We start from the raw sequence: 19173 nt of genomic DNA on the forward strand, positions 1-19173 counted from the left end.
GTGGGTGTTCTTGACGATTTTGACTTTGACCCTTGAGTCAAAGTCTGGATAACAACTGTTGATGATTCATTAAGGTTGGTTGATTCGTTACACGGTCATAACGAATGGGACTCATTCGTGTGACTTGATAACGAATCAGCCCTTAATTCATTAAATGCCCATTCGTTCTGTCAAGGTAACGAATTAGCTACCAGTTCGTTATGTTCAAGTAACGAATCAGATGAAGATAAGGTAACGAATCAGTTAGCGAATCAGACTCAATTCGTTATAATTGAGATAGCGAACTAGGCCATTCGTTATAGCGAATGAAGGAGGATTTTGTAACGAATTACACTTTGAAATAATTACAGAAGTGGCCCCTGGCTTGTGAAAGAATGAGATAATTACATAATAGCCCTTGGACTTTGATAATTTATGAAAGATACCTTTAAAGGTTAATGAGTAACGATTAACTAACCGGGTAATTATTCAATGAAGTAAAACCGGCTTAGACGAGTAAGACTAATCAAGTAGCATTGAGAGTGGCTAGAGTAGTATTTAATATTTGCAATTATTAAACAGTTAGTCGCGCACAGCTCAAGGAGGAATAACCAATAGCAGAAGAAGTAACCAAGTTCTGGTGAGTTTCTAGCCCCATTTGTTATGTTTTTGGGGCTGTGTGCATACTCGATGCATTTGTTAATACGTTTATCCTAAGTGATAACTGTATGTCATATGTGATATATGTGATAGATATGAATGCTTGCTTGTCGGTACGCGAACGATCTTCGGATATTGCGCATACTGTCAGGTTATAAATAAAGATATGAATGTTATATGTAATGTATAGATGATGTATGACCGTGATAGATGAATGCTTGTCGGGGCGTGAACGATCTTCGGATATTGCACGTATCGACAAGGAGTATGATTGTCAAATGAATGATGTGTAGAGCGCCTAGAGTGTTCTTATGCTACGATGTGATTATTGTATATGCAAATAAGTGTATGCAGGTACAGGAATGGCAAATGAGTTCTATATCTAACTTAGTAAGTTAGGATGGCAAATCCCTCTAACTTCCGTTGGACATAGACTTGGCATGTGATGGCGTAGTTAAGGACGGCGGGCCTTATACATGTTATAGATGATAGATGAGAACGCTGTTAAGGACTGTGGACCTTATACGTGTTTACGAAATAGGATTCGGCATGGGAAAGGACTGCGGACCTTATACTTGCTGTAATTGTGTTGTGATAGCATAGGGGAGGACTGCAGACCTCTTACGTGCTAATAAATAGGTTGTAACACAGGGAAGGACTGCGGACCTTGCACGTGTTGTCAATATAGGATGGTACAGGGAAGGACTGCGGACTTTGTACGTACCATAAATGGTGAACATAGGTAAGGACGGCGTACCTTTTTCGTGTTCACGACCCTGAGTATAGGTATAGACGGCGGACTTTGAACATACTCTCGGTGGATTTAGGTAGGTAGTAGTAAGTATGTATGTGGAATAGAAGATTAACTGGTTAAGTATGAATATGTATCTTCGGATACATAAGTATGTATGTTATGCGTATGTATTGTATGTTACCTGATTAACTATAACTCACTCAACGTAGCTGACTTTTAGTATGCACGCAGGTATATATTTTTATCGTGATGGCATGAGGATGGCACGTGGCATGGATTGAACGGCTGGCATCTGAAGATAGAAGAAACGATGTTTTAATTATGATGCTTTATGTTATGGTTTTTAAGAAAATATTGAATGTTTTGTAACGAATGTTTAATGTTTTATATTTCGCGAAAGTTTTAATAAAATCTGATCTGTAAAACTGTGTTTATGAGTAAATCCAACGTCCAAAGGTGAGGCATCGGTAACGGGGCCTTACAGGAGTCTTCAGATCACCCTGATAAATTCTTTATTGAATTTGAAAAGGGATTCTCTGTTAAATATGGTGATCGATAAGGTGTTATGTCGTGGGGATACGATATTGATAAATCTATGTGGTGGGTCAAAAGAAAATCGGGTAAAACTAAGTACTATAAGAATATGAAAGAATGTGGGTCATGGACAAAATTTGACCTAAGTGATTTAATCAACGCTTCTTTTCACAACCCTAATAACGATAAGAAGGCTAACGACTTCTGGAACTTCTAAAAGAATCAAGTTGATCGAGGATTCCCAAATACGGCTACAGTCGAATCTTTTTTGAAGAAAGCCAAAGGGGTTCGAGATCCAAAAACTGGGAAAACCATGGTCAATGTCATGTGGCCAACAACAAAAAAGGCAAGCATATTCCACTCACTACTAGAATTCCCGATGGAGCGCTGGATGAAATGAAATTATGGACGTATGATGGTGAGACAGCTAGAGTCGTTATTCGTCTAAGAAACGGATGGTTCCGAATTGTCGATCCACGTGACTTGCTGAAGTTCGGCGAAAAAGACATTAAAACTCTTAGCAATTTCCAAATCATGGCTGAACCATTGTATGAGCCAGGTGCTAAGGAGTATACATGCATGGTTGGATCAATCATACGCATAGGTTTATGGGCAGGTGTTTACAAAGAGGCGGATGCAAGTATACTGGAGCACGATTGAAGTCAAGGATACTGATGTGGTTTGTATTTATTTTGGGCTTGCATTGTAAACCGAGATCCATGTGGATCTCGGTGGGCTTTTGGGTTTATAAAAACATGTAACTAGGTCTTTATGCGTATGGTTTTTTTGGTTTTGGTTGAAAGCAGACGAGTGAGAAAGATGAGTTGTAATCTATTGTGCTTAAGCACCCGACGTGAATAAACACGTGTTTTGAAGCATTATCATCTTGTTCTTATTGTTTACTTGTTTTATGTTGAATCCATTCATTGTTAGATTCCGCATAACAACGATCTCACGTGATATCATATTGAAAGATCCATCTTAGGGACTTACAGTTTATAATGTAAAGTACAAGCTACACCCCAAAAGTATTTAAAAACATAAAATGGGGCTATGAAATACTAACATGAAAAGTGCTCGATGATGGAAAAGAGTAAAAACGAACTTCAAGTAAGTGAACCGGTTTGACAAAGTTCGAGGAGTAATCCTAGATAAAATTACTGGATTTATTAATAAACTCAAACAGACTACAACAACAAGTAAGGAAAATAATGAGTTTAGTTCTTATGTTGTGGTTTTAAATGAAAACTAGTTTAAAAGTAAAGTTTTAAAGAAAGAATTAAGTTAACAATTGTCATGACTAAAGTTTGGATTTTATTGTAAAACTTAGTTTAAAATAGTTATTAATAAATTTTAAGTGGTTTAGTTTGAGCAAACAAGCGATTTGTAAAATAAAGTTTGTTAAGCGAGTGTTCGGTTTTATCGGACTTGAACCCGGTAACTACGGATTCGTTTCCGGCAAACTTAGAATGTAAAAACTATGTTTACGATATTAAAAAATCAAATCTATAATAAGTTAACGACGAATTAAGCAAAAATCCCAAATTAACAAGAACATAAACTATAGGTTAAGGTTTGTTTAAATTGAATGTTGAAACAACTCAAATCAATGTAATTAATAAAGTGGTTTCGATTCAATGATGATTATAATGAACAACAACTAAATAGTTACATGGAAAAATAAGCCAAGGATGGAAGAAGAGCTTCGATTTGACTTTTGATGGTCAAAGAAGGCTTGAACACTAATTGGATAAAGAAATGTTGTATGTGGGAGATTTGGGAGTGAAATACTTGAAATAAAGTTTGTGATCGAGTTTACAAAAACATGATAACAATAAAAAATTGTAAACCATAAATATACACCAATAATGAAATAAAATACTTGACTTTTTGTAAGTCCCGAATCTGGATCACTACAATTATGATATCAATATAACAAGTATAGATGCGGAATACCTATACTCGGTGATTCAAGAACACGAATTAACACAAGACGGTGACACAGGATTACTTCAAAACACACGTATATTAACAAATACGTCTGGTGCTTAAGCACTTACAAAATGCGATTCTTTGACTTGGAATGAACAACCTTAACCCTATACACAATGTTAACTATATATAGGGAAACCAACACACTGGCCCAAACAAGTAAAAGCCCACCGAGAACACAAGTGTGTTCTCGGTTTACATAAAAACCCGCACCCAAGCCCAACATAACTATATTAACTACAAACCACATAAACTTGGCCCAACAATCTCCCCCTTGGTTTGTAGCTTTATCTTTAATCGTGCTCCATGTAGTCTATATCAGCATCCTTCAACGCTTCAGCCCAAAACTTGTTGTTGATGATAGACGCAACCATGCTCGTGTATTCTTTGGCGGCTGTTTCATAAAGTCCACCAGCTACGATCTGAAACATGCTGAGCGTCTTGATATCATTTTCACCAAATTTCAACAAATCCTTAGGATCAACGAATCGATATTGACCTTTTCCCTTTTGTAGTTTGATAACAACCGTGGCAGTAAAGGAATCATAGAACCAGAACCTCATGTTCTCCAAAGTCCCATCAGGAATGGCATCTGGTACGGGAATATAAGTAGCTTTCTTTGTAGGAGGCCACATAACATTGACCATTGTCTTTCCCGTCCTCGGATCCTTAACCCCCTTTGCCTTTTTCAAGAAAGATTCTGCAGTTGTCATGTTCCGGAAACCTCGATCAACTTGACGTTTCAGAAAATTCCAGAAATCTATTACTCATTTGTCATTAGATGGATTGGTGAATGGAGAATTGATTAGATCACTCAAATCTACTTTAGTCCAGGAATCAAAGTCTTTCATATTCTTACAATACTCGGTGGTTCCCGGCTTCCTTTTCACCCACCACATGTTCTTATCCGCATTGAAGCCCCATGATAATACTCCCGATCGATCACCGTATCTATCAGAAAAACCCTTTTGAAGCGTAACGACGTACCTGTCTCGGTGATTCGATGATTCAATATTCTGATCCGAGTTCTTCATCACCAACAGTTTCTTCGTTCCTTTCTCAAGTAATTTCCTTTGAATCCTGTCTGACTTCTCTTTGGTGATTGGGGGTGCATCCAGGTATTGCTTTAGTGACTCTGATTCCTGTTTTCGGCTGATACTGATATTGTCGGCTGGACGAGTAGTAGAATCTTTGTCTTGATCAGCAGTGGGAGTTTGATGAATCACATCATCATTGCTTTTAAATTCATCTCCGAATTTCTAAAATAACTTTTGCTAAAGATCAAGATACATAGCTATTAAACCTCCTATGCCAGACTGCAAGTCTTTAATCTTGGAGTCCTTGTCTGAGTTGCTTGCTTCAAGTTCCTTAATACAAACGTCTTTAACTACCGAATCCGGCTCGAGTTCAAAGACTCGTCGTTGCAGTGCATGAACATCTACAGGGGCATTCTCAAGAACCACACCTTTTCCCTTGTTCTGAAAATAGCTCTCTTGCATAGCGAGGATTTGGGAAACCTTATCTGAAGTACTTGGCTTGATTCACGCTGAACAGATGGGTCGGATGAACCAGAGGGAATATATGAGGGGTTTGAGTGTGGAATATATGTCTCAAAATCAAAATCTCTAACAAAGTCACTAGTCAACAATTCTTGAAATGATGGCTCTACAATAAATGTCTCTGGTGCAGCTTGCATTTCTGGAGCTTGTGTCTCAAGTTGAGCGGTTTGTTGTTGTGGGCTGGTAGTTGTTGGTGTTGCTTTTCCGGTTTTGGTTGTTGCATCAGCTTCATGATCCAACTCGCTAAATCTCGAATCATCCCTTTTTCGTTTACGATGAATGAGATCGGCAACTAGTTCTTCAACCAAATCATCATCAACGTCTTCAGTAATTGTCGGAGGAGGCTTCCGAGCTGTTGATTGTAATAATGCTTTGACGATTTCAATATCACTCAGCTTCTCAGCACTTGGAGAAGCATCTGTTTGAAGGTGCTTTGTTTCCTCTTCTTCATCATCAGAAATTTCAAGTGCTGCAACACGTGGTTGAGTTGGTGCCACATGTTCATCAGCATCCTGAGTTATGACAGGCTCAGCTTTAGTCTCAACGAATCGTCCGAATTTTACCAGAGCATTTAAGCCCCGATATACCACTTTGGCTCCCTTTCTAGACTGCTTCATCAACACAAAGGTATTGGGTCCCATAGACTTCATGTCTAAGGTCTCAACAGATCTAACCAGATCTGTGTAATGAGAATCAAAGATCTTCTGTAAGAACCTTGGATACATTAGGAACATCTCCTTCTTCTTTGCCTTTAGGTTGCTCATCATTTCATTTAAAACGAACTTGGATTAATTGTAATTCCAATCCACGATCAGAGCAACAATAGTAGACATCTGAGTGTGGCTGATCTCATATGAACCTCCCTTTCTCCTCGAGATACATGTAAAGAACATGTGTAATAGGTATCTCCAATACGATTGAAATAACTTCTTGATTGTTGGAGGATAGGTGCCTTCATAACCCATTCTTGTAAGAACCTCAGTAACTTCAGCAGCAGAGTACTCTGTTGGGTAGTCAGTCGGGTTGATCCCCAAACAAGAGCACTTCCCTGATAATGGCCTCAGTAACAACGACTGGCTTCTTCTGTACTTTGGAATCAATTGACATGACTCCGTCCTGTCCTCGTGGATTAATTGACGCATTGTTCCAAAAGTCGGTAACCATCTTCTTGCAATTGACAGGGTTCTCTCAAAGAGCATGAGAGATCCTGCACGTATTTAGTCCAACGATCATCGACTTGAATTCCTTGTGCGCCATGGGTGGATCAAACAAATAGCCAGCAATGTTGTGTGTATCGACAAACTTTAATGGATTCTGATCGGCCATTTCTGCACGAAACGAGTCAAGTTAGATAACTAATAAATTAATTTGATAGTGTTTAACAATTTGTCCATGATTAATAAAGAACTTGGGCCACAAGATTGAAGCAGGCACAATGAAAACTTGTATGAGAGCCCAAGAATGCATTAGATGGCCCAAACAGTGAGTGTTAAGCCCATCTGGAGGGATTTCGGTCAACAAAGCAAGTTCTCGGTCAATGAATGAGATTTCGGTCAACGAAATTCAATAAAAATCAAAGAAATTAACTGAGAGCTTGAGTTCTCGGTCAATATGAGACCGAGAACGGGGGTTCTCGGTTAGAACTTTACTGAGAATGAGAGTTTTCTGTCAAGACAGGGTGTTCTCGGTAAACATAAGTCAACCGAGAACTCTTGACAGTTGGGGACAGAAAACCCCTTGGTTTCCACTTTGGGAAAAGCGTAATCATCTTCATCCCACTGAAATCCCTAAACCTCCATTAAAACCTGCAACAAATGAACAACCGAGAACCCTTAATTAAACACCAAAAGAAAACCATCAAAACCCCTTCTTACTCATAAATCCAGTTTTAATTCATCAAACCATCATGAAATTCGTTTATGGAAGCATCCGAGATGCCTCTGTCGGTACATAGGTATCATATGATCTTGTTGAATACCTGCCAAGCAAATAGGAGCTCATTGAAAAGAGATTAGTGACAAGATTTATGATTTCGGCTTGAACACTTGGAGAGAAAAGATAAGTTTGATATAATCAGATAAAGATGAAAAGGTTTTTAACAAGATGGAGATAATTTATACCAATACCAAAGCAGGCCGAAAACCCTTAATGGGCTCAAAGCAGGCCGAAAATAGAGTGCAGCCCAATTAAGATCATGATAAACAATAAGGTGACCCAAATCTTTCAAAACCCAAATTTAAAAACTTAAATTTTACGAACGTTTCGAGGAGAGTAATTTCGAGAAAAAAAATAAATCAATAAAATAGGCAAGACAAAAGAAAATAAACTTAACCAAGAACAAGAAAAATAAAGCCACATTAATATGCACAATAACTCCCTTGAAATTATAAAATCGGGATCAAATTTCAGTTTTTAGTAAAAACGCCGCCCTTTTATGAAAAGATCCGAACATGGAATCATATCGTTTAAGAGGTTGTCACAAGGATCCATGTTCAGCGTTATTATGACATAAGAGACATGTTGATAGCAGGTATAACATACTTAGCATGATTTTCATTGCATCAGTGATAAGATTAAGGTTCAGTTCAGCATAAAGCTTAGATGGACATCACTCATGGACCTGTGATGCCTCTTATCTCTTCTCAAAGCGTATTTGGCTTTCCCCAGATCACCCCAATTTGACTCCAACCCTCTAGAGCTTGATCAAAAGATTTTATATAAGAGTAAACTTAGGCTTTAAGGTTGAACATTGGACTTAGTGCCAGTAAACTGACAGACCTTTCATTCGAGACATGATAGGACTTACTTTTGTGCCCCCATCTCTGTAGTTCTAGTTTGACCCTTTAAGCCTTGTTTATGAAATAACTTTAATAGCTTGAAAAAAATAAGTAAACACAATAGCCCAAATTTTATTTTTTATTTTTTTGGCTTCAATATTAATATTAATATTAATAATGATAATAGCTTGACATTACAATATTTTTGGTGATCAAGACACTAACGGGCTTGTGTATGACAGGGTAATTGCTTTTCTGCTTATCATTCAGAGAGATGTATCTGGAGACATGCACAATTTTCCAAATTACTCTCCACATTAAGTTTAGCAAATTTAGTTTATATCAATTCAACTTTTACGCATCATGGAAAGCTACCATACACATCAATGACTGTTATAGAGCCCTTTAAGCTTAATAACTTCACCCGTTAGGCACACAGAAACGATTTATCTATTATTTTCCAAAGGTTGGATCAATTCTCCTTTTGAAAAAATTTGAGGCTTCTAAAAAGCATTAACTGAATAGTAATATCACTTCCCATGAGAGTTAAATAAAACACAAATTTTAAGAATTCAGTCACCCCGGTCACTTTAAGCCTTCAGATAAATGGCTATCCATTGTAACCACAGGTGGTTAACCGGACCAAACATGCAAGAAAACACATGTCCTTCCAGCTCAGAGTTACCGACATAATTTTAAGTGAAAGAATACGAAACACAAATCACATCATAGTCGCCCCGAGTGCATTCAATCAATTAGGTAAGTGGCTATCCTGTGAATCTACAAGTAGAACACCGGACCAACCATATACAGGTATATGCCCTTCAGACTTGAGCAATCGACATAATTTTAAGCGAGAATGAATCTTGAAAAACATTTTTTAAAAAAAAAATAACTCACACACACTATTTTTGACTTTTTGATTTTTTCCCCTAAATTTGTGCAAAAAATAAACAAATATTTACAAATTTATCCCCCAAAAGACTCAATCCTCGAAACGAAGCATTTTAAGAAAACCCACAAGCATATTAAATTTTGCTGTTCCGACCGGTTTTGTAAATAAATCCGCCACGTTGTTGTCGGTGTGGACTTCTTTAAGGTGAATCAATTTCCGATCGAAACAGTCACGAATAAAATGAATTTTAATATCGATGTGCTTGGTTTTAGAGTGTTGAACAGGGTTTTTCACAATAGCAATGGCCGCATCATTATCACAGAAAATAGGAGTGTCAAGAAATTCCAAACCGTAATCCAGCAACTGGTTTTGCATCCAGATAACCTGAGAACAGCAAGCAGATGCGGCAACGTACTCTGCTTCGGCGGTCGAGATGGACACTGTTTGTTGTTTCTTACACTGCCATGAGATAAGGCTATCTCCAAGAAACTAACAACCGGCTGACGTGGATTTCCTGTCTATGTCATCTCCACCATAATTGCTATCAGCAAAAGCATAAAGATCAAATTCTGATTGTTTGGGATACCAAAGACCTAGCTTAGTTTGTCCCTTCAGTTATCTAAAAATACGTTTAACAGCAATTAAATGAGAGAGTTTAGGATTAGCCTAGAAGCGAGCACATTGACAGACTGCAAACATGATGTCAGGACGGCTAGCTGTGAGATACATCAGAGACCCGATCATCGATCGATAGTACGTTTGATCTATGGGACTCTCTTCAGGATCAGATGACAGTAGCGGTCTTTCTGCCATTGGAGTGTTAGCATTCTTGGAATCTTGAAGTTCAAACTTTGCCAGCATATCTTCAACATACTTTCCTTGATGCAGTAAAATTCCTGTCGGACTTTGGCGAACCTGTAAACCCAGAAATGTTGTCATTTCACCCAATGAGCTCATTTCAAATCTTTTCTTCATTACACCCTCAAATTCTTTGCAAAATTCAGCACTGGTGGATCCGAAGATGATGCCATCAAAATAGATCTGAACCAGAATCAAATCTTTTCCGCCAGTTTTCCGGAACAATGTTTGATCAATTGTTCCACGCTTGTAGCCATGATCAAGAAGGTGTGCGGTCAGTGTAGCATACCACGCCCGAGGAGCCTGATGTAGCCCGTACAATGCATTGTCTAGCTTGTAGACATGATTTGGTTTCTTATAATCAACAAAACCCGGTGGCTGATCAACATAAATCTCCTCTTTGACCTCACCATATAAAAACGCAGTCTTGACATCCATCTAATATACTGTAAACCCCAGATATGAGGCATAGGCCAGAAAAATTATAATTGCCTCTAGTCTAGATACTGGAGACCTCTGTGTAACCTAACCCCTCAACCTGACGAAACCTAAGAACTACCAGTCGTGCCTTGTTTCGAACAATAACCCCGGTGTCATCTTGCTTGTTTCTAAAAAACCATCATGTATCGAGAGCTTTCTTTCCTTCCGGCAGTTTGACCAATCTCCATACCTTTAACTTATCAAACTGATTCAGTTCTTCATGCATAGCATCAACCCAACTAGGTTCCTGAAGAGCCATCTCAACATTCTTTGGCTCGATTTGAGAAATGAAATAGGAAAACATACAACTTTTTATGTGTCCAGTCTGACTTCTGGTGGACACACCTGCTTCAATGGGACCTATGATATTTTCAATCGGATGATTCTTCTGGATTCTTGATGGAATTAAATGATCGGAAAAATCACTGTTATGTTGAAGATTTGACACGTTCTCACCAGAATCAGTAAGAGGGTTCTTCCAGCCAGATGTCTCCGTACTTTGGGAGTACGAGGTGCCGGCGACATATTCATTTGGAATGTCATCGGGAAATAATGTGCTCCCGAAGATCTGACGGATAGAACTCTCCCCCTCACCATTTGCAGCATTTTCAGACATAATTGGCGAGCATTCTGGTTCTGAAGATTTCTTGGACTGAGTACTAGCAACTGGTGAATCATTAGTTGACTCTGCAGCATCATCATCTATTAGTGGAGAAATATGGGATACTGTATGTGGAGTTTCCTTTGCAGCTTCCACTGTGGGACCACGTGAAGATTCTGTGTTGAGAACTGGAGACACATTAAAAGGTTTGAAGAGTTCATTGTAATCGAATAACCAATCGGGACCAACACGAGCGTCAGTCTCATTTTCTTCTAACCAACGAACTTAATAAGACTCTAGAATCTGCTTGGTTGACTTGTTGTAGACTATATAGGCTGTATTTACCGCATATCCAACAAAGTAACACTCATCTACCGCGGCCCCAAACTTTGGAGTGGTTTCTAGATTTAGTAAGGTACACGGACACCCAAAGGCTCTGAAATGTGCGACAGTGGGTTTATGACCATAAACAATCTCATACGGAGTCTTCATCTTGGACTTGTTGATTATCACCCGATTATGAACATAACAGGCCGCATTAATAGCTTCTGCCCAGAAAAACAGTGGCAGTTTAGAGTCGCACAACATCATTCTTGCCGCCTCGATAAGAGTTCTGTTTTTTCTTTCAACTACACCATTTTGTTGAGGCGTCAGTGGAGCGCTGTACTAACGAAATGCCCCCCTTTCTGAACAGATATGATTTAAAACTGCATTCTTGAATTCCGTTCCATTGTCACAAGGGATTCCTTTCAACTTCAGGTTCAGTTGATTCTCCATTAACACCACAAACTTCTTGATCAGATCTGCAGTTTCACTCTTATTTGACAAGAAAAATACCCATGTAAAACATGAGTAATCATCAGTAATAACAAGACAATAGGAGCTACGAGACAAACTCAAAACATGAACAGACCCAAAAAGATCCATATGACGCAATTGAAAAACTGACAAAATGGTATTAATCAACTTTGGCTTGTGAGATTTTCGATGATTTTTACCTAAAGCACAAGCCACACATTTTTCAACAGTTACAAAATCCTTGATTGGTAAACCCCGGATCAAATTATTTTTAGCAAGACGATTCAGGTTTTCAGTATTAGCATGACCAAGCCGACGATGCCAAAGCATTGCATTGTGTTATGACACTTTTGAAAACAAACAGGTTATTTCATCAGGAACATTTTTGTTCATGTCGATCACATACGCATTATCTTTTTGTAGTGATCGAACAAGAATCCAGTCTTCTAGTATGATTATACCGGGTTTCAAAATCAAACATTCTTTCTTAGTAAAGTGAGTTGAAAATTCTTTGTCACAAATTTGTGACACACTCAAAAGACTATGCTTCAACTCTGGAACAAAGTTAACGTTTTCAAACTTTAGAACACCGTTACTTACAATACCTTTTTGAGTGATCTTTCCTTTCTCTCTTCCCACAAAGGACACATACCCACCGTTAAATGTTTGAATGTCGTGTAGCCACTATCAACGTACCAAGGTCTGATGATATTCCTCCATAGCTGTCCCTGCATGAAACGTGGGATTAGTTAGTTTTTGGTACCCATTCCATACTTACACTGGGTGACCCTGATTTGTCTACTGTTGTCACGGATTGCCAAGACATATCCTTTTGATCATCAAAAATTGATTTTGTAGAAATTTTCGCCGGAGATTTAGGCAACCATCTGTGTCTGTGTGACTTGGAGTTGTACGTACGAATTGTTGTCGTAACCTCCGGAGTTTCGGATGTAGAGGGAGGTGAATCAGCCATTTTCTCCTGTTTCGGTCTAGTCATAGTGTTTACATTAGAGCTTGAACTTGAGACACCTTTTCTGACATGTTAGGTTTGGTCTGATGAGGACTAAGCCTGCCAGATTTGTTTCGATTCCAATCATCGTCAAAGGAACTAGCTGGATAATGCCTGAATCCTTGTTTGTACTCATTATGAGGCACATATGGCATATTCCTTTGATAAAATCCGTAGTACGGAATGTACGGACGATGTGGATAGTTTCTGGCAATATGACCAGGAGTGCCACAATTAAAACACGTTTGACGTTTTATGAAAAATTCGTTCTAGGCAACTCCTTGTCTGGACTGGTTGTGTGTACCTGTCTGCTCAGATTTGCGAGAATTCCTGTTCTCCCTTTTTAACTTATCACCTTGTTTGTCATTAGAGCATCCCTCCTTGACAAACTTAGGTGCAACGTATTTTTCTGAAGTTTTTGGTTTTTTTGAAATTTTAGTTTTATTAGAAACCACATTATTAGAGTTTAAAGTTTCAACCGAATCAATACACCAGTATCCTTGCTCTTTAAAACAATAGTCGGAATAACATAATTCAAACAGAAAGTTCTAAAGAAACATCAGAAACAAAATTATTATCAAAATCAAAACTAGGGTCGTCATCCTCATCAGTCCACTCCTTCACAATTACTTTTTCTGCACATGAAGTAGATACATTAGAATCGTTCATATTTTAGGTGGACGGACTAGCATTTACAGAACTGGTCTCACTACCTTTGTCTTGTTTACCATACTTCATGTCCTCTATCTTAGCCTCCTGTTCTTTGGTGACAGGAGTAGGGACATAATTATTATTGTAAGGTGGGGGAACCTGACTGTATCCTAATCCCTCACCTTTATTTTCTTTCCACCACAGTTGGTTCTCAATCATTGAGCTAACCACATTACTGGAACCATCGAATTTTTTAAAATCAAATTCAACCCTTTCAAACTTACTAGTTAGATTTGAAATCTCTAACTTGGAAGCTTCCAGTTGAACAGTTAACTCAGCAATTTCCTGTTTAGCATCTAGGTGGTGACAACCTTTTATACTTAAATCGGACTTAAGCTTCTTAATGTCCTTGTTTTGTGCTTCTATTTTGCTAGAAAGACCTTTTCATGTTTCTTAAGTTTAAAATTTTCTGGTTTTATTCTTTCCATGTCTCTACTTAGACTGTCATTATGAAGCTTATACATTTCTATTTTCTCACCGCAATTTAAAGAACAAGGTTGAAAACATACCTCAGATGAATCTGGAGAAGTAAAAGCCATATATGCAAACTGAAGCTCCTTGACCTTCTCCTCAGTAGTGTTTTCTTCTTCAGTGTCTTCAACAGTTGCGAAGTTTGAAGTCTAATTTCCAATGTTTAGCGCATCCATCTGACCTTCCCCAGAGAACTGTTGAGTAACCATACCTCTTTCACCATTACCCGAACTACCTCCAGCCTCACCTCGTGCATTTCCAACTGGAACCAAAGCCCTTTCCGTATTCCCATCCATAGCTGGATTGGTGCATTCACGAGCAAAATGACCCAGCTCGTGACAGTTGTAACACCTGAGAGTCTCTTTATTAAAACCTACCTTTTTATTATTTGGCATGTTCCAATTATTTCTACCCGTCCTCTTAGTAAACTTCTTTGCAAGGAAAACTACCATGGCAATTTGCCACGAGATGTCCATTTCTTCAACATCATCTGGATGAATCTGATCTAGTTCAGCAGTAACCACCGGTTGAACCAAGTCTCCGGCTAGAAAAACATGATAAAAATTCATAAATCCCGCTATTAGAACGATATTCTCTTGAGTTTCTTTAGGTATGGTGGGAATCTGGCTGAAGTTTTGACTGGGAATGGTTTTACCAGAGTCATTTGGAGACTGACTAGACATGGTGAAAAATGCTGGGGATGGTTTGGGCGAATTTGATGATGCTGATTGACCTATGGTGGATGAGAACATTTGGAAGTTTCCCTGAGGTGGTTGTTGAGTAGGCTTGAACAGTGAGAAACTATCTTGAGACATTAGAGCACTGTTAGAAGCAACGTTGTATCCAGCAGCACTGTAAGAACTAGCATGATTTATTGTCCGCTGTTTATCATCCATATCACAGGCTTTAATAGTGGCTATCATTTCAGTCATACCCATTCTGTTGATATCCTTTGCCTTTTTGATAACCGCAACGTTCATGTCCCAACTTTTCGGCAGAGAATTGACCAACTTATTGTTTATTTCTGAGGTTAGCAGATAAATTCCTGCAGTTCTCATTTCTGTCACAAGAGATATGAATCTTTGAAGTTGAGATTCCAATGTCTCTCCCAAAACATGATTAAAAATATTAAACTTTTGTCGCAACAGATCTTGGTGGCTTCTCTTAATGTCTTCATTTCCCTCATAAAGTTCTATCAGTGCAGCCCACAACTCTTTAGCAGACTGAAGTTCTCTAAACTGAAGGGCAATCTCAGGTGAGAGTGCCATGGTTAGAGTGGAAAGAGCTCTCTCATCCTCCTCAACTTTAGCAAAATCATTATCATCATACTGAGCAAATGGTTTCACAAGGACATCGTCATAGCCATCCCTTTGATAGGTGATCCTTTGAGGTCCCCTCACAATGCTTTTCCAAATTTTAGAGTCTTTCATCTTGGTATAGTGCTCAAAGTGAAATTTCCATTCACTGAACCCTTCATAGGACAATAGGCGGGATATACGAGTAGCAGTGCCCATGATGGAATCAAGTTCTTGATGAAGTGACGAGTTGGTGGGGTTACTGGTATTTGTTAACTAGGCCATTTCAACTAAGTCCAATTAAAGTTAAATCAATTGTAAGTCCAGTAGAATAGTCCAAGTCCAAAAAAGAACAAGCCCAAAACAGCAGACTGGGCTGAGAACACGTTGAAACAGGTTGACCGGGAACCCAAATTATGACCAAGCATTGACCGAGAACGCTGAGGTTGACCAATCCTTGACCGAATACTCAAGTTATGACCAGGCGTTGACCGAGAACGCTGAGGTTGACCAATCCTTGACCGAAAACTCGAAGTTTGACCAGGATATTCACCGAGAACTCAATTTTCACCAACTTTTGACCGAAAACCACTAGGTTTGACCCACACTTTGACCGAGAACTCTATAAGCCGAGAATTGAACTTGGCCGAGAACCAGAAAGCCGAGAATGCTATTCTAGGCAGAAGATACTGAATATCTGCTGAGAACACCCCAAGATAGATTTTATCAGATAAATTTGGTAACAATCTAATCCCGTTTTTTATGGGATTCAAATTATTTCCAATAATGACAAATCTATAACCAAAACAACAGCAGTCTCCTTCTCCGATCAGTGCCTCACCGGAAAAGCTTAAATAACACCGAATAAACTTATTCTCAAATCTTTGATATCACAATAACGAGCCTGAATAAGGTCTAAGGCTCTGATACCAATTGTAAGTCCCGAATCTAGATCACTACAATTATGATATCAATATAACAAGTATAGATGCGGAAGACCTATACTCGGTTATTCAAGAACACAAATTAACACAAGACGGTGACACATGATTACTTCAAAACACACGTATATTAACAAATACGTCTGGTGCTTAAGCACTTACAAAATACGATTCTTTGACTTGGAATGAACAACATTAACCCTATACACAATGATAACTAATATAGGGAAACCAACACACTGGCCCAAACAAGTAAAAGCCCACCGAGAACACAAGTGTGTTCTCGGTTTACATAAAAACCCGCGCCCAAGCCCAACATAACTATATTAAGTACAAACCACATAAACTTGGCCCAACACTTTTATTAATAATGAAAATCCAAATTACAAATGAGTCGGGTACAAGAATATGAAAAATTACAAATGTCACATTGTCAGCCCCCAGTCCCCCACCTTTTCCGGTATCATTCCTTCTTCCTTTTCCCTGACATTCGACACATATACTACTCTCCCACACAATCTTGTTTCCATTCTCCAAGCTCCTCCAACAGCCACACTCGTAACTCATTATCTATCCCTTTTAGTTTAAGCTATTCCAAGATTCTCTTCCCATTCCCCACGAGACCTCCAATACAGTCAACAAGAGATTATCGATGTTCCAAGTGATCTAAGAGTTGTGAAAGACTTTACTAGATCTAGATCCCACCCAGTTAAAGAAAGACTCATATGTGAGATGAAGCGAAACTCTTATAATTCTTAGCCACACAATCCTTTCAAAAGGGAGAGATGGCCTTATCAGCTTATCAAACTTCTAGAAAAAGGGTACCCACACTAGCATCAAACCGTAAAAGGACATGTATCCCACCAATGTAGTATATGTTAAGACCCCCAATCCTTGCCTATGTTAATAAGCATTTCAACCTTCACCCCAAAGCGAACTCCGTTATCGCCCCGACCATAGCTCTTTCATGTAGATGCGTACAAGCATTTATTTTCGACGGGGCTTTAATCCCTATCCCCTCAAACTCCATGCGGATTTTGTTTACACACGCACATCTTTGTACGATCTTATCCCGTGATAGATGGTATTTTTCACGCTCGTCCTAAACTCATTGGTCCTCTGATGTTGGGTTTCTTCTTGCCTCCATCCGAATTATTTGGCTCACAAATCTTCTCTTCGACCCAAAGAGCTCCTTGTTACCCCCAGAACATGGCTACTTTCACAAACAACTTAGTACTCCCAATCTTCACATGTTTACAGGTGGCTTCATGAGTACATTAGATATAATAATTTACGTATAGTGTAATTATCCTCAACAAATGTAAAATATACTATAAGAAGACAAACACTCTCATCCTAAGTATAAACATAAATGTGAAATTTTGATGCCCGTGAATAGAGGCGGATATAAAAACTTTTTGTACTGTGTGGGCGCAATTCATATGGGCTATAAATAAAAAAAATGATGATAAAATAAATGATATAGGATAGCTGGAACAGAAATAGGTCTTGGACCATCCCTACAACTAGATAAAATTTAACTCGAAGACGAATCATATATTTTTATGAAATTGCTATTAGTTCCCAAATAAATACCATTAGTAAATTTTAAACAAACTAAATAATCATAACTATATAAGCGGCTAAAAAATAAGCACATTGTTTTCATCTTGAGAAGACATCCCCAATTAACGAGTAAACAATTACATCATCAATTCTTTAAATGAGCAAAAGGATTCACTAAAAACTATGTCAACAAGAAAGTTAACCACATGATAGGCCATCCAAATTACTCAAACTAAGTTAACTAAATTATATTTAATTACTTATATGGCAATATAAAAAGAGGACATACACACCAAAATTAGGATTATGTAAGGCCCCAGTCTCGGTATCCTACTTTAGCGTTGGATTTATTCATAAAAATAGTTCCAAATATCAGAGTGAATTAAAACTTTTCGCGGAACATAATAAGTCAACCATTTATTACATAACATTTCAAAATCTTGTCTTAACATCATTCAAATTTGTCTATCAAAATTAAATGTAACATCCTAACATTCTCCTCAAGATGCCAGTATCTTCAGTCCAATTGTAAGGCCCCGAACCCGGTAGCCTTACTTTAGCGTCAGATTTACTCATAAACACAGTTCTTACAAATCAGAGTTCATTAAAACTTTCGCGGAATATAAAAACTTTCATGAAACGTTACAGCAATCCAAAACTTGCCTTAATTAAACATTCTTGTCTTTCAAAATAAACGTCAATTACATTAAAACATCTTGTGTCTTCAGACGCCAGTCTCCTATTCGCCCACCATGTGCCCGCTCAAGCTAGCTGTCTCATTCTACTCACCTGCGTGCATACTAAAAGTCAGCTACGCTGAGTGAGTTCTAGTTAATCGGACGCCATACAATACATACACATACATACATATCTGAAGATACATATCCATACTTAACTAGTTACCCTTCTGTTCTACATACATACTTACTACCATACATACATACATATCTACAATCACTAACCTCAGTCTACCGAGAATACGTTCATAGTCCGCCGTCTATACCTGTACTCAAGGTCGTGAACACGTAAAAGGTCCGCAGTCCTTACCTATGTTCACCATTTAGGGTACGTGCAAGGTCCGCAGTCCTTCCCAATACCATCCTACATCCACAACACGTACAAGGTCCACTGTCCTTCCCTATGCTGCAACCTAATTCATAGCACGTACGAGGTCCGCAGTCCTCCCCTATGCTACCACAACACAAATACAGCACGTATAAGGTCCACAGTCCTTTCCTATGCTGCAACCTAATTCATAGCACGTACGAGGTCCGCAGTCCTCCCCTATGCTAC

This window comes from Bidens hawaiensis, unplaced genomic scaffold, assembly GCF_021521415.1.
Source record: "Bidens hawaiensis isolate Kalapana, Puna unplaced genomic scaffold, B.hawaiensis_p1.1 tig00019393_1, whole genome shotgun sequence".
Lineage (NCBI taxonomy): Eukaryota > Viridiplantae > Streptophyta > Magnoliopsida > Asterales > Asteraceae > Bidens > Bidens hawaiensis.